The 15,541-nt window shown below is 32.9% G+C and overlaps 2 non-coding genes across 2 annotated transcripts; both read left to right on the plus strand.

Annotated features, from left to right (window-relative positions):
* TRNAS-GCU (transfer RNA serine (anticodon GCU)) lies at positions 1-82 on the plus strand. Its single transcript has one exon. It is a non-coding gene; the product is annotated as a tRNA-Ser (tRNA).
* Positions 83-13,223: 13,141 nt separating this feature from the next.
* Positions 13,224-13,305, plus strand: TRNAS-GCU (transfer RNA serine (anticodon GCU)). Its single transcript has one exon. It is a non-coding gene; the product is annotated as a tRNA-Ser (tRNA).
* The last annotated feature ends 2,236 nt before the right edge of the window (positions 13,306-15,541 follow it).

Here is a 15,541-nt window from a genome sequence, read left to right on the forward strand (position 1 = left end):
GTCGCTTTGGCCGAGTGGTTAAGGCGTGTGCCTGCTAAGTACATGGGGTTTCCCCGCGAGAGTTCGAATCTCTCAGGCGACGCAACCTTTTTTTTCTTTATTTCTTTTTAGTTCTTTCACATCATATTTGAGTCTTTATAGTAGTGGAACCAAATTTTTAGTTTTTTAACACCACAAAAAGTCATTTTATCTATTTTATCTTCTCACATCCAACAATAATGATTTTATTTTAGCTTTTAACATAATAAAATAATATAAATACTACAATAAAATAATATTTCACTCAACCACCAAAACTTCTTTCTTTCTTTCTTTTTGGTTCTTTCACATCATATTCGAGCATCCAGAACAATGGAGCCAAAGTTTTAGCTTTTTAACACTATAAAAAGTCACTTTATATATTTTACCTTCTCTCATCCAATAGCAGTTTATTTTAGTTTTTAACACAATAAAATAATATAAACACTACAATAAAATAATATTTCATTCAACCACCAAAACTCAACCACAACCACAATCAAAGCCATAGAAATCACTGCACAAAAACACGAAGAGAAGAAAAGTAGTGTGAACGCAAAATGAAATGCAGACAAAAGAATAAAAAATAAGAAAAGTAGTGTGAATGCAATTTTTTTTTTAACCTTTCAGCTACAATGCACAGTCAAAAATAGTGTGGAGTCAAAAAAAATATTATTTTTCCATTATTGCAGAGTACATTTTGAATTTTAGTAGTGCTAAAAATAGTTATTTAGCACCACTAATACTAGTACACTAAAAAGGCCTATATTTACGCTTTAGTCTATACTCTATAGAAGCCGGCTCAATTGAATGCCTTCCTCAAATATTACCTCGCACTTTTTGGTCTGACTCTGACTCTGACTCCTAAACTTGGTCAGTTTAGACTTGTGCAATTCTAGTCAGTGACCCTTGGTGCCATTCTACTATTTTTTCTAATCAAAACTGGACAGGTGGACGGCTTTTGGAGACAGCCAAAAGGGCCTTAATAATATATATATATATATATCAAACTTTCTTCAAGATCTGTAGTGGGTAAATAAAATGGGTGTCCAAGTCAATAATAGCATTTGGTGCCCACTAAATAGACTCGTCCCCTACTCAATTACATGTATTTAATTTGAATCTGAATAATGTGCCCTCTTCCACACCACCTTTCCAAAGATTCAACACTTTCACCACAAGGCCATGATTGATTAGCATTAACCAAATCCTTTGTGGGCTACTACTGGTTACCAACCAAGGACCTATTCCTGTATAATAATTAATGTCACTTTAGACATCTAGAAGCAAAGTTTGGGAAAGAATGAGATCACGATATATTTTAATTAATTCAATTGATAAAAGTTTTTATTGCCCAAACCCGTCTATACCTGAAAGTATAAACTATCAAACAAAAAACATGCAATCATTTTTGGACCTTTGGTCCGTTACATGCACTTTTTCTTGCTCCAGAAAATCTTGGAGAATCTCTAATATAAGTGTCGATTTATGACTCTAAGCGTTCATGGGGGGACGTATTTTGGATGTCACACGTGATGCTTGAGGAATCGATTTGATGTTTTGTGCTGTATCTTACGTACGACTCCACAAACAATATTATGAGTTTTATGACTTTTTAAAGAATAGCAACCAATGTCACATAATGCTGGGATTTATGGGATAGAACCCGAAACGAATCAAATGATCGATACCACACTTTCTTATATCTCCTCCAATAATTAATCCACCCTCTGTAGTCTCTATCCCTCATCAAAAATAGTAAATAAAGTAGCGGTGTTTGAAATCCTTAAGAGTCACGACTTATTTTGTATCCTAAAAAGTAAAAAATAGTCACAATTTATTATCATCGACTCTTAAGAATTACAAAGTCTATTCGAGCCTTTAAAAGAATTTGAACCATAGCTATAAGTGATGATTTTAGCCATTTCATTTTTTTTTTAGAATGAGCCATTTCATGATTTAATGAAATCTGTATAAATTTTTATTTTTACTAAATTAATGATGATATAAGATTTAGTTAAGTTTGAGAATTTCTCATGATGGTGACAATTTATATATATATTTGATATTTTTTTTTTGAGAAGATATATTTGATATTATTGATCATTCCAATTAAATTATATTTAATTTGCGTAGTCTTTTTTTTTTTTTGGAGAAACAAACACACACACACATAGAGAAGAGGGAAAGGAGTTCTAACACAAAGGCACACCACAACTCTACTTAAAAGTCATGGTAACTTTTAAGGGAGGGTGGGACAAGTTATACCACGCACAATACACTCTCTTAAGCAATGTGGTACAATTATCCATTCTTTTTTTGAGAAATAAACACACACACACAGAGGGGAGAGGAAAATAGATTCTAACACAAAAGCACATCACAATTCTACTAAAAAAATAAAATATAGGCTTACCCTATTCTTTTATAATAAAAAAAAAATATGGGCTTGAATCTCTCCTCCCCTGCTTATTATATGTACATAAATAAAAGGACAAAACTTACAATATCTTAAATATTATTCCTTAAATTCTTATTTTGAAATTCAGCCATATAGTTACTTAACTTAAAAAAAAAAAAACACTTTCATCCTATAAGAAAAAAAAAAACTACATTGTAAAATCTTAATTAAAAGGGGAACCTAAGAAACAGTATTAAGTACTATACATAAGTCTTGCCTAAAATAAATTATAATAATAATTTAAAAAAAAACAAGATAAATATTTATCTCAAGTGTATATCTTGTAAATTATAAAACCAAATATATACTTATTTTAAATAAGATTAATTTTTATTTTGTTAGAATAAAAATAAGATTAATTTCATATAACTAAGTTGAGAAATTTTTTGAAGGTTGATATCTTATCTTATTTAAAATAATTAAAATACCCTCTCACACTTTTTTTTCTACTCAATATTGACCCTTTAATTTATGATATAATCAAATTATTTTTACATTTATTTAATGATAATAAAATTGTATGCCAATTATTTAAAAGATGTGGAAGACATGCGTGAATAATTAACATCTCGATATAATGGTAAAGTTTCTACCACTATTGGATACAAAAGCGTTATAGTTATTAGTTAAGTGAACGTACTTGTTTTTCTTTATGACAAGAATCATAGTTCGAGCTCCCTCTCCTATTATTATAATGATCAAAAAAATTATTTATTTTATATAATTAGTAAAACATTCTATATTTTTTAATTCAGTTTATTTTATAATAAGAGGAAATTACACTTTATCACTTTAAACTATACCACATATTATATTTTGTACCCTAAACTTTTCGAGTGTATGTTTTGCACCCTAAACTAATGAGTAATGAGTCTTGTTACATTTTGCACCTCGACATTAAGTTTAGTACTAACTTGGATGGAAATTCAAAATTTAGAGTGCAAAGTGTAATAAGAAATATATTTTAAGATGATAAAGTGTACCTTTTCATTTGTTTTTAATGGATTGAGAAGAGGGGAAATTAGGTATTTTCACATTATATTATACTTTTCCATCCAAATTAACACCAATCTTAACATCAGGGTGCAAAGTGTAACAAAAGTCATAGTTTATGGTACAAAACGTGCATTCAAAAAATTTAGGATGCAAAGTGTAACATAGGGTATAGTGATAAAGTGTAATTTTCCCTCATAATAAAGATTATATAATTATATGTGCAATAGTTAAATTTTGGGATAATAATAGATTTTTCTAAAATGTCCTTGAATAAAAAGAAAATTTTATACTAAGAAGTTTGGCTCTCTCATCAAAATTTTATTACTTAATATATCCTATGAATCGTAAAATTATTAAAGGGGCATATAATCTATCAAAGTAGAACCATAAGTATATATAATTTCTCTCGAACTCATCTCGTGTCAATGAGAAACGTTGTTCCCTTCTTAGGGGATTGATAAAACCCAGTTCCTCCTTCTTACACTACGTGAACTATCATACGTAAGTAGGTATGATAGTTCCTAATAACTAATAAGTGTGAAAATATTCCTGTTTGTGTGAATGTTTCGGTGTGGCACATGGAATGCATTTCTAAACGATTAGTTATTGATGGTTCCACATTGGTAATTGATGAGTCCAAAAAATAACGGCTTTGCCATTCAATAATGGATGAACCCAAGATATGTTACACATTTATGGCAAGCATTTATACCGAGAAGTAACGGACGGAGCAATGTGAAAGAAGACGTTACACAAATCAAAGTATCAGTTTGTAACGTATTAACCTTTACAAATGAGAATGAATTTAGAGATCCTTTGCTCATTAAAGACAAGATGACTATAAAGTCGGAAAGGAACAAAACCAAAAGGTACACACAATTCTCACTCCAAAAACTACTCCTAAGTTGAATTCTCTTGCAATACATTATAACTTAATCATCGGAAAGTGTTTGGCAAACACCACACCAGTGTATTCCTTTTTCTCTAGATTTGTTGCAGGTTCATCCCTGGACAAATCCATTACCATTGTCTATCCATATAGACAAAGATCCCAACTGTTGAATTTATGCATCATCATTTTGGCCTATTTGTGGGAAATGCTGATCATTCAAGTCATTTCCCTAATTGACAAAAGAGATCTTCATAGTACAAGATGAACCCTAAGCAAGCTACACAACAGATTCAGGCTCTCACAGCTAATGTAGCAAAGTTGACCCACCAAAATGAAGAACTACGAAGAGCAGCTGAATCCCAAAACTAGGAACGGTAATGGATTGCCGAGAATTATAATGAGGAATAACAACCTTGAAGAATTGAAGGAAACGATAATGAAAAGGATTTAGATAGTCAAATTAACAGAAGAACAAAGGCATCAGAAGAAAATTCATCCAAGATAGAAAGTGAACTCTACAACATAAGAAGAGAAATGGACGAGCTTAGGAGTGTCGTGAAAGAAAAAGACATGGAGAACTTGGAACAAATTCACCGTTCACCACTAAGGTATTGAATAGTCCTCTTCCACCAAAGTCTTGCCTCCCTCAACTCGAGTTATGACGATTCAAAAGATCCTTTGGACTATGTCGAGTCCTTCAAAACTTGAATGCACCAACAGATGACTCTGGATGAAGTAATGTGTAGAGCCTTTTCGACTACACTAAAGGGGGCAGCCAAAGTTTGGTTCAACAAAATACATCTAGCTTGAGAAGAAGAAGGAAACATAAAGCCCAAAGCAGACTTCGGATGAAAAGAGAAACCTCCCAAATCAAACGTTAATGTTTACTAATTTTACACCTTTGATAATGCCTATTGAATATGTGTTAATACATATAAAAGATGAATCATCTTTGCAATGACCTCAACCCATATTGGCTCCGACAAAAGGCAGAGATAAAAACAAGTATTGTAGGTTTCATTAAGATCACAGACATTGCACCGACGAATGCAGACACTTAAAAAAACAAATAGAGACCTTAATTTGTCAAGGAAAGCTGAAGAAATTCGTGTGAAAGACGGATCCATACAGACGACAGTGGAGAGACAGAAAGAATAGAGAGCAAGAGACAAACAATATCAAGGCTCCCATAGGTGAAATAAAGATGATAGCAAGTGAGTTAGTAGCATGTGGAAAGACCTTAAGAAGTTATGCTCGTCCATGGGGCATGAAGTACTTAGAAAAGTACTACCAATAAGAAACTTTAAAGAGTTTTCATTTTTACTTTAAGTGTATTTTCATTTTTGTTATTTCCCATTTTAGCTCGGATTTCTATCATTTGCAAATAAAGCATGAAGAACAATATTATTCAAAAGATATCATCATCATTAATACATGACCGAGAATATTATTAATACATAACGAAATCTTCATTAATACATGACCAAAAAAGAGGTATTAATACATAAGAAATCGTCATTAATATATGACCAAGAGAGTCATTGATACATAACGAAATCGTCGTTAATACATGACCAAGAGAGTTATTAATACATAACGAAATTGTCATTAATACATGACCAAGAGAATTATTATACATAACGAAATCCGTCGTTAATACATAACCAAGAGAGTTATTAACACATAACCAAAAGAGTTATTAATACATAACGAAATCGTCATTAATACATGACCCAAAAAGTTATTAGTACATAACGAATCCGTCATTAATACATGACCTAAAAAAGTTATTAATACATAGTGAATCCATCATTAATACATGACCCAAACAAAGTTATTAATACATAATGAAATCGTCATTAATATATGACCTAAAAAGTTATTAACACATAACTTAATTGTCATTAATACATGAAATAAAGTTATCTAAAAGTATAATATAATTGTCATTCAAACATGACCACAAAAATTGCTGAAAGTTAACACGTCAAGGATGAGGTAATATAGCATCAAAATATTCAAACATGAAGCAAAATATTACCAAAGCAAAAAAAATAAACATGGTCAAAACAAGTGAGCCAAGAGATTGTTTCTTAGAGACTGTAAGGGTCCTTTTTTTTTTGGACAGTACCCAGGCTCAAGTAGAAACAAGGATCCTGGGCCCTTTACTTGTTGTTTAGTGGACTGGGTTTGGTTCACCGCAGCTAAGTGGGGGCTGATTACGAACCAAGTTGTGCGCAAGTCACATAAATCTCCTTAAAGCAAAAATGCGATTCCTCCTAAGTAATAAAATATTATTATAAGTGTTTTAGTGTTATAAAATGACCCTTTACTCTTACGAAACAAGTAAAATAATTATTCATAATATTCACAATGAGAAAGAGATTAAAATAGAATATTTAAGGCTTATTTTTTATTGTATAAACATTTAAAAGAGTTCCTTCACTTGGGACCTCGAGCGCACTGTCGTAGTACCTCGGACGTACTAGGCCTATAAGAACTCAGAATGCTGATTCTTTGAACTATACAATCTTTCTCCATGCTTATTGTGCAATAGAGTTTTGTCATTTCCCTTTACCTCTATAAGTCCTGCATAAGAACACTCTATACAATACACATATCTTTAAATAATTGTTAACTTCTTAAATTAGGATATACATTTTAATACATATACATATATGTAAATGAATTTTATGAGAATGATTCAGTCACGAGGATCTTGGCCCCAATTCTCACAGACTTAGTGCTTTTGCACAAGACTTGTGGGATTTGGAACTCAAATCCAAGTGGCTTTGCTTGAGCATTGCCTTTCAAGATAGTTAGGTGAGGAGGATTTTTGTGGAAGAGAGTGATATCTGATGTGTACATGTTTTGGCACATGTTTCTTTGGAGGCTAAGTGATATTTTTGAATGATCTCAAGGATATGGGACAAAGTCCTCCACCTTGACTCTCTTATTTTGTTTCTTTCTTTCTCTTTCTTGTCGACTTTTAAAACTCTAAGAATATATGTTTTGAACCTCTAAAATCTTCCCATGAATGCCCATTTTCTCCCCTCCCAATCCCCCTTTCTACTATGCCTTAGTGTTCTTTTTATAACAGACTTGGTCTGATATCCCGGGCGAGGACGCCCCAGGTCTGTTGGGTAAAACCATGTCCTCTGGCACCTAAAAAAGTGCATTGGGCATATATTTAGCTTATTTAGACAATTATAACTTAAAAGGAGCATTTGAATTTAGTTACAAATGAAAGATTCCTTCTTGAAAAGTCAAAATAGTGGGTGGGCTGCCTGATGTACTGTGACAGTTTTGTTGAAAATGACAATTAAGAGGAAATTGTGGGGAGGTGTCATGCACATGGGGAAACTGAGTTTTTTCATTGGTTCATGCATTCCAAGCAAATATATGAACCAATGGAAATCCTCGGGATCCTCATTTCACCAAAAATTACTCCCCTACCGACCAAACCATTCCTCCCTTACTATTCACTCAGGATCTCATGGGCTTGGACCATGGGTCACAAAGATAATACCTGGTCTTTGCTAGATTTTTAATGGCTTTTTTGTTGGAAATCTGAACATACATCTTGGTTTTGATGTTGATTCTTCTTGCTGCATATCCTCTGGCCTGACCAAGATCCTTGCTGCATGTCCTCTAACCTGGCCGAAATCCTCTTCTTTTTTTCTTTCTTTATTATTATTATTATTTCTTTCTTTTTTCTTCTTTTTGGGATTTTGGGTCTTCATGGTCCTTCTTAACTTCATGAATTGGGCATTCTTTTATTAAGGCCCATGGTCTTTCCTTACTTTTCATGGAATGAGTTTTTTTATGAAATTTTGGTCCTCAACAGAGACTAAAAGCTGGAAATATAAAATTGCTCAAAATAAAAGAGTCCAATGAATTGTTTTTCAGAAGTTAGAAATAAAAGAAGTGTTTCAAGCCAATTAGAAGGAGACATATTCACTGGAGTCTCAGTAGTGACAACAATATCATCTACATTACCAATTGCCGCATCAGTTGAAGGATGATCGTCAGAATCTCCTTCTCAACTACCTCAATGACAAGAGTAGAAAAGTCTAAACCTGGATTATGTTTAGCCATGTACTTGTGAAAAAGTTTAAAATCTTCCACATAACAATTGCACAGCTTGTCAGAATATGTGTCAGACTTCTTAAACTTTTCAACCACCTCAAAGTCAACTTTTTGAAGCTTAAGTGCAGCATCTTCGATCTACTTATCTTTCAGCCTAGAGAAAGCTTTCTTAGTCTTCACATCCTGCTCTAGAACTTTCACATGATCCTGAGCCTAATTCACCTTGTCAAAAAGAGATGTAACCTTAGCCTTCAGTACTTCAATCTTAGTCGTACACGTGTCACAGAGACAGATGAAACATCAACTTGCAATAAATACGTCGTACACTAGAAAATGAAGCGACGAATCCTATATTCTTATCCTGTCATAAAGACAAGGACAGCAATAAGGGGGCGACTGATGAGCCCAAAAAATAACAACTTCGTCATTCAATAATGGACACACCCAAGATACGTTATGCATTTATAGCGAGCATTTATGCCGAAGAGTAATAAACGGAACAACAGAAAAGAAGACGTTACACAAATCAAAGCATCGGTTTGTAACATATTAACCGTTACAAATGAGAATGAATGCAGAGATATGTTGCTCATTAAAGACAAGATGGCTATAAAGCCAAATAGGAACAGAACCAAAAGGTACACACAATTCTCACCCCAAAAACTACTGCTAAGTTGAATTCTCTTGCAATACTCTTCAACTGAATTCCGTTCTAACTTAATCATCGAAAGGTGTTTGGCAAACACCACACCGATGTATTCCTTTTTCTCCATTTCAAATCTGTTGCAGGTTCATCCCTTGATGAATCCATTACCATTATCCATCCACACATACAAAGATCTCAACTGTTGATTTTCTACATTATCAGTAATCTATAAACAATCTCTCCCTATTTTTGGGGGCATTTTTTGTGATAAGCCTCGTTGGATTTGCTAAAAGATTCATAGAGCACTCGCACTAATTGGTGCAAAAAAAGAAAAAAAAAAGTGGACAATTTCACAAATTTTTGCTCAAAATTGACCCACATCTGTCTATGTATAACACTGTATGTATCCATTATTGCTACTGTAAGGACACAGTTTCCACTCAAAGCCCAACTAGATGGTTAATGGTCCAAACTCCAAAGAGCTCAAAACAATAAATTTGTTAGAGAGTGGGCTTAAAACTAAACTTTCAATGAGTTAGGTGGACAATCGTCACAATAGGTTAGTTATTACTGGAAAGAATAAAATAAACAGTTTTGAACAAGAAAAGTTTTCCTCGGTCTAGTCCGAGGAAGGTCTATTCTTATATATCTCTCTGAAAGCTCGAATTTGTGTGAAAATATAAAAGCTGTTTAGACCCCCAAGTTAAAATTATAGCTTGGTTGATTTTACTCTAACTTAAACTAAGTACGAAATAGAGTAAATGCAAGCAAATAAACAATATAATTACTCTAAACCATATTCATTAAATTACAACAGTAAAATGAAAGCTAAAAGAGTAGGAAAAAGAATGCAAACACAAGATAACACAGCAATGTGTTATCGAAGAGAAAACCGAAGAACTTAGTGAAAAACTTCTCTGCTGCCTTCCAAGCGGTAAATCGATCCACTAGAGAATAATTTGAAGTACACAAATAACAAAAGACCCTCCAAGCCTAGTCTATTCCATGTACTCGAGCCCTTCAAGCTCCTACTACCAACTGACTTCACCAAGCTTAGTCTTCTCTAGCTCTCCAGATCACGCAATTCAGCCTGATTGCATCCACTAAACAAATGGCTTCTTCCAATACTTCTCAGCAGCACCAAAACCTCACTTTACACTCAGGATGGGTGTAGTAAGTGTTTGAACTATCAATCTCTTAAGGATTTGGAAATTGAGAAATAAGAGCTGAGGAAAATTACAATGGATTGTGTAGAGGATTGTGGGTATAACAATCTCTAACTCTCAAAAGTTGTGGCTAGGGTTTTCTCTCTGAAAGCACTCCTCAACATATGTGGGTAATGTGGGTATATATAGTGTGGGTAGAGACAGAGTGTATTAGATATAACAAATTAGCAAAACAGAATGTTTCGTGGGTATCTCGCGAGAAGGCCTTACCCATGAGACATTCGCGAAAACTAGCTGTCACCATCTATCATGACTCTTCGCATTCCAGTCATGTGCTGAGCACATGCTTCACTTCTTGGGATGGCTTCTCACGAGCTACCCGTGAAAACTTCTTTGGTTTTCAATTGCCTTAAGTTTTCACACTCTCTCTTACACACAACCCTTATAATGAAATCCCACATAAAATACAGGGTACAAAAGATTGAACTTAATTACAATCAAATTTAGCATAGAATTAAAGTCAACACAAAATAGTTATAAATCACAACTTTATGCTCTCTTTTAGCTTATACAAAATTACAGTTCTTGAGTGTACATTAGTTTTTCTCTAGATTTTCTGATGATCCATTTTGTTATGGGTTTTTTTTTCTTTTATATTTCCCCTCATTTTTTCATCTCAACCCTCCACATGTAGATAAGGTTGCTAATCTTTTTTATACTTGTCTCATCAATATCTTTATGAAGTCTTTGGAGGTAGCTGTAGACTAAAAGTTACTATTTAGGTATCACTTTCACATTAATGCGGCCAGGAGGTTAGACGCAAAGCATTTAATGCGATTGTAGCAACTTTCTTCTCAGATATCTCCCAACCCTCTTTTGTCTCATCCATCTCTGATGTTTATCCTTCCCAGCACAATTGTTTGTTGCCTTGTTCTCGATGGATGGTTGGACATTTGACCTTTACTCGGCTTAGCCGAGGAGGTATTTCTCTTCAGACGTTTCTTGTTCATTATGACTAGATTTCTTCCATAGCCCATTAATTTGTATGCCTTTGCTAGTGTTTATTTGTCCTTGGGCTACTTGCCATCCTCGAGTACGGCCCACGACCCAATACCTATATCTGGGCCATTCATTCCTACCGCTAGGATAACTATGTATATTTACAATGTTGCTGGAGCTTTCTATTTTTTTTTCTCCTCTCTCATTTGATTCTCTCTCTTCCCCTTTTTGTCTTTCCTCTCTCATCTAATTTTGTCTCTTTCCCCCTACTCTCTTTCTCCTATCTTTTCTTTTGAACCTAGCAAGTAAATCTATACAAATCATCAAATTCTTCAAACTCATTCTAATTCTAGACCCCAAACTCATCAAGCCCATATAATTGAATTAAATTTTAGATGAAGTTAAAGTTAGATGGTATAATTTGTAATTTAATTAAAAATATCATAAATTAATAAAATTCTAATAATTCTAAAAATAAATTGCTATCATAGTACCATCTTCTAAGTTGGGTGAATCACAAAAATGCCTACAACCACCGAATTCATTCTTTATCATCATTATTTTCTTGGTATGTTTTAGTAAGTTCCTTTTAACGGGTAAGTTTTTGTTTTTTTTTTAGTAAGTTCCTTTTAGAGTGTGTTTAGATACTGTTTATTTTGCTGAAACTGAAAAATTATTGCAGAAAGTACTATAGATAAAGATAAAAATTAATTAAAATAGTACAATGGGGTTTATTAATAATGAAAAAAGTGCAGTGAAGTCCATGAATAGTAAAAAAACTAAGCTGAATAGTGAAATAATTTTAATTTTAATGTAATGAAAGCACATGAACACCTCAAAAACAAGCTTTTTTTTTTTTTTTTTTTTTTTTATTTCCTACTTTCTTTATATATAACCCCAAGGTGGAACTATTGTAAATCTTTTTAAATATATATGATTGGTTCCTCAAAATCTTCATATTTATTATATGACTTCTTCTATTTTGTTATTATTTTGATCCTATCATTCTTTAAATTCTAGTTTCACCTATAATATGACATGATATGATTCATTCAAACCCTAACTGTCTCTACTAATGACGTAATGAAATGTGGCTTGAGGTAACCAATTTAGCTTTTTCTTTAATATAAGCAAGAAAAGTAAGACGAACAATATGAATATTCTTCTTCCTTATTGTTGTTATTCGAAATAGAGAAGAAATGAATAATCTCCTCCCCTTACTAATAATATTGGCTAGTTAATTCTTCCTTATTGTTGTTATTCAAAATAGAGAAGAAAGGAATAATCTCCTATTCTCCTCCCTTTACTAAGAATTAAGCCGTATGTTAAATGAGCTACATATGCTCAAATCTTAACTAACTCATTCTAATATCAACTGACTAACTAAAGGGATTACAAAACTTCTATCTATACCTAAATGCGGAGTTCCTAACATGTTTCCTTATATATAAGTATATAACCCAGGGTGGAACTATTCTAAATTTTTTTCAAAATGTATATTTCTGGTTCCTCAAAAATCTTCATATTACTTGTATCATTATATGACTTCTTAAATTTGTTGAACTTTTGTATATGTTATGATATCACTTTGATCTCTCATTCTTAAAATTCTAATTTTTTGCCCCTACTATAACATGATTCTGATTCATGCAATCTCTGGCCATCTTTATTGATTACGTAGGGAAATGTAGCTTGAGATAACCAATTTAACTTTTTCTTTAACGAAAGCAAGAGAAGAGAACCAATGTGAATATTCTTCTTCCATATTGTTGTTATTCGAAGTAGAGAAGAAAGGAATAATCTTCCCCCTTTACTAAAAAAAAAATTACTCTTGCGAAGAAAACAAAATATGTGTAAGCCATAAGCCAATAACGACGTACCTCACAGGCTCACATGCAAATCATAAGCAAATATCCTTCGTTAATATTCTTATATGCTGTCGAAATGTCATGAAGCGTCGCTTTGGCCGAGTGGTTAAGGCGTGTGCCTGCTAAGTACATGGGGTTTCCCCGCGAGAGTTCGAATCTCTCAGGCGACGCAACCTTTTTATTCTTTATTTCTTTTTAGTTCTTTCACATCATATTTGAGCCTTCATAGCAGTGGAGCCAAATTTTTAGTTTTTTAACACCACAAAAAGTCATTTTATCTATTTTATCTTCTCACATCCAACAGCAGTGGTTTTATTTTAGCTTTTAACACAATAAAATAATATAAATACTACAATAAAATAATATTTCATTCAACCATCAAAACTTCTTTCTTTCTTTCTTTTTGGTTCTTTCACATCATATTCGAGCATCCATAGCAATGGAGCCAAAGTTTTAGCTTTTTAGCAGTACAAAAAGTCACTTTATATATTTTACCTTCTCTCATCCAATAGCAGTTTATTTTAGTTTTTAACATAATAAAATAATATAAACACTACAATAAAATAATATTTCATTCAACCACCAAAACTCAACTACAACCACAATCAAAGCCATAGAAATCACTGCACAGAGACACGAAGAGAAGAAAAGTAGTGTGAACGTAAAATGAAATGCAAACAAAAGAATAAAAAATAAGAAAAGTAGTGTGAACGCAATTTTTTTTTTTAACCTTTCAGCTACCATGCATAGTCAAAACTCAAAAGTAGTGTGGTGCCAAAAAAATAATATTACTTTTCCATTATTGCAAGGTACATTTTGAATTTTAGTGGTGCTAAAAATAGCTATTTAGCACCACTAATATTAGTACACTAAAGAGGCCTATATTTACCCTTTAGTCTATACTCTATAGAAGCCGGCTCAATTGAATGCCTTCCTCAAATATTACCTCGCACTTTTTGGTCTGACTCTGACTCCTAAATTTGGTCAGTTTAGACTTGTGCAATTCTAGTCAGTGACCCTTGGTGCCATTCTACTATTTTTTCTAATCAAAACTGGACAGGTGGACGGCTTTTGGAGACACCCAAAAGGGCCTTAATAATATATATATCAAACTTTCTTCAAGATTTGTAGTGGGTAAATAAAATGGGTGTCCAAGTCAATAATAGCATTTGGTGCCCACTAAATAGACTCGTCCCCTACTCAATTACATGTATTTAATTTGAATCTGAATAATGTGCCCTCTTCCACACCACCTTTCCAAAGATTCAACACTTTCACCACAAGGCCATGATTGATTAGCATTAACCAAATCCTTTGTGGGCTACTACTGGTTACCAACCAAGGACCTATCCCTGTATAATAATTAATGTCACTTTAGACATCTAGAAGCGTTTGGGAAAGAATGAGATCACGATATATTTTAATTAACTCAATTGATTAAAGTTTTTATTGCCCAAGCCCGTCTATATCTGAAAGTATAAACTATCAAACAAAAAACATGCAATCATTTTTGGACCTTTGGTCCGTTACATGCACTTTTTCTTGCTCCAGAAAATCTTGGAGAATCTCTAATATAAATGTCGATTTATGACTCTAAGCGTTCAGGGGGGGACGTATTTTGGATGTCACACGTGATGCTTGAGGAATCGATTTGATGTTTTGTGCTGTATCTTACGTACGACTCCACAAACAATATTATGAGTTTTATGACTTTTTAAAGAATAGCAACCAATGTCACATAATGCTGGGATTTATGGGATAGAACCCGAAACGAATCAAATGATCGATACCACACTTTCTTATATCTCCTCCAATAATTAATCCACCCTCTGTAGTCTCTATCCCTCATCAAAAATAGTAAATAAAGTAGCGGTGTTTGAAATCCTTAAGAGTCACGACTTATTTTGTATCCTAAAAAGTAAAAAATAGTCACAATTTATTATCATCGACTCTTAAGAATTACAAAGTCTATTCGAGCCTTTAAAAGAATTTGAACCATAGCTATAAGTGATGATTTTAGCCATTTCATTTTTTTTTAGAATGAGCCATTTCATGATTTAATGAAATCTGTATAAATTTTTATTTTTACTAAATTAATGATGATATAAGATTTAGTTAAGTTTGAGAATTTCTCATGATGGTGACAATTTATATATATATTTGATATTTTTTTTTTGAGAAGATATATTTGATATTATTGATCATTCCAATTAAATTATATTTAATTTGCGTAGTCTTTTTTTTTTTTTGGAGAAACAAACACACACACACATAGAGAAGAGGGAAAGGAGTTCTAACACAAAGGCACACCACAACTCTACTTAAAAGTCATGGTAACTTTTAAGGGAGGGTGGGACAAGTTATACCACGCACAATACACTCTCTTAAGCAATGTGGTACAATTAT

This window comes from Quercus suber, unplaced genomic scaffold (assembly GCF_002906115.3).
Source record: "Quercus suber isolate HL8 unplaced genomic scaffold, Cork oak 2.0 scaffold_822, whole genome shotgun sequence".
Classification (NCBI taxonomy): Eukaryota; Viridiplantae; Streptophyta; class Magnoliopsida; order Fagales; family Fagaceae; genus Quercus; species Quercus suber.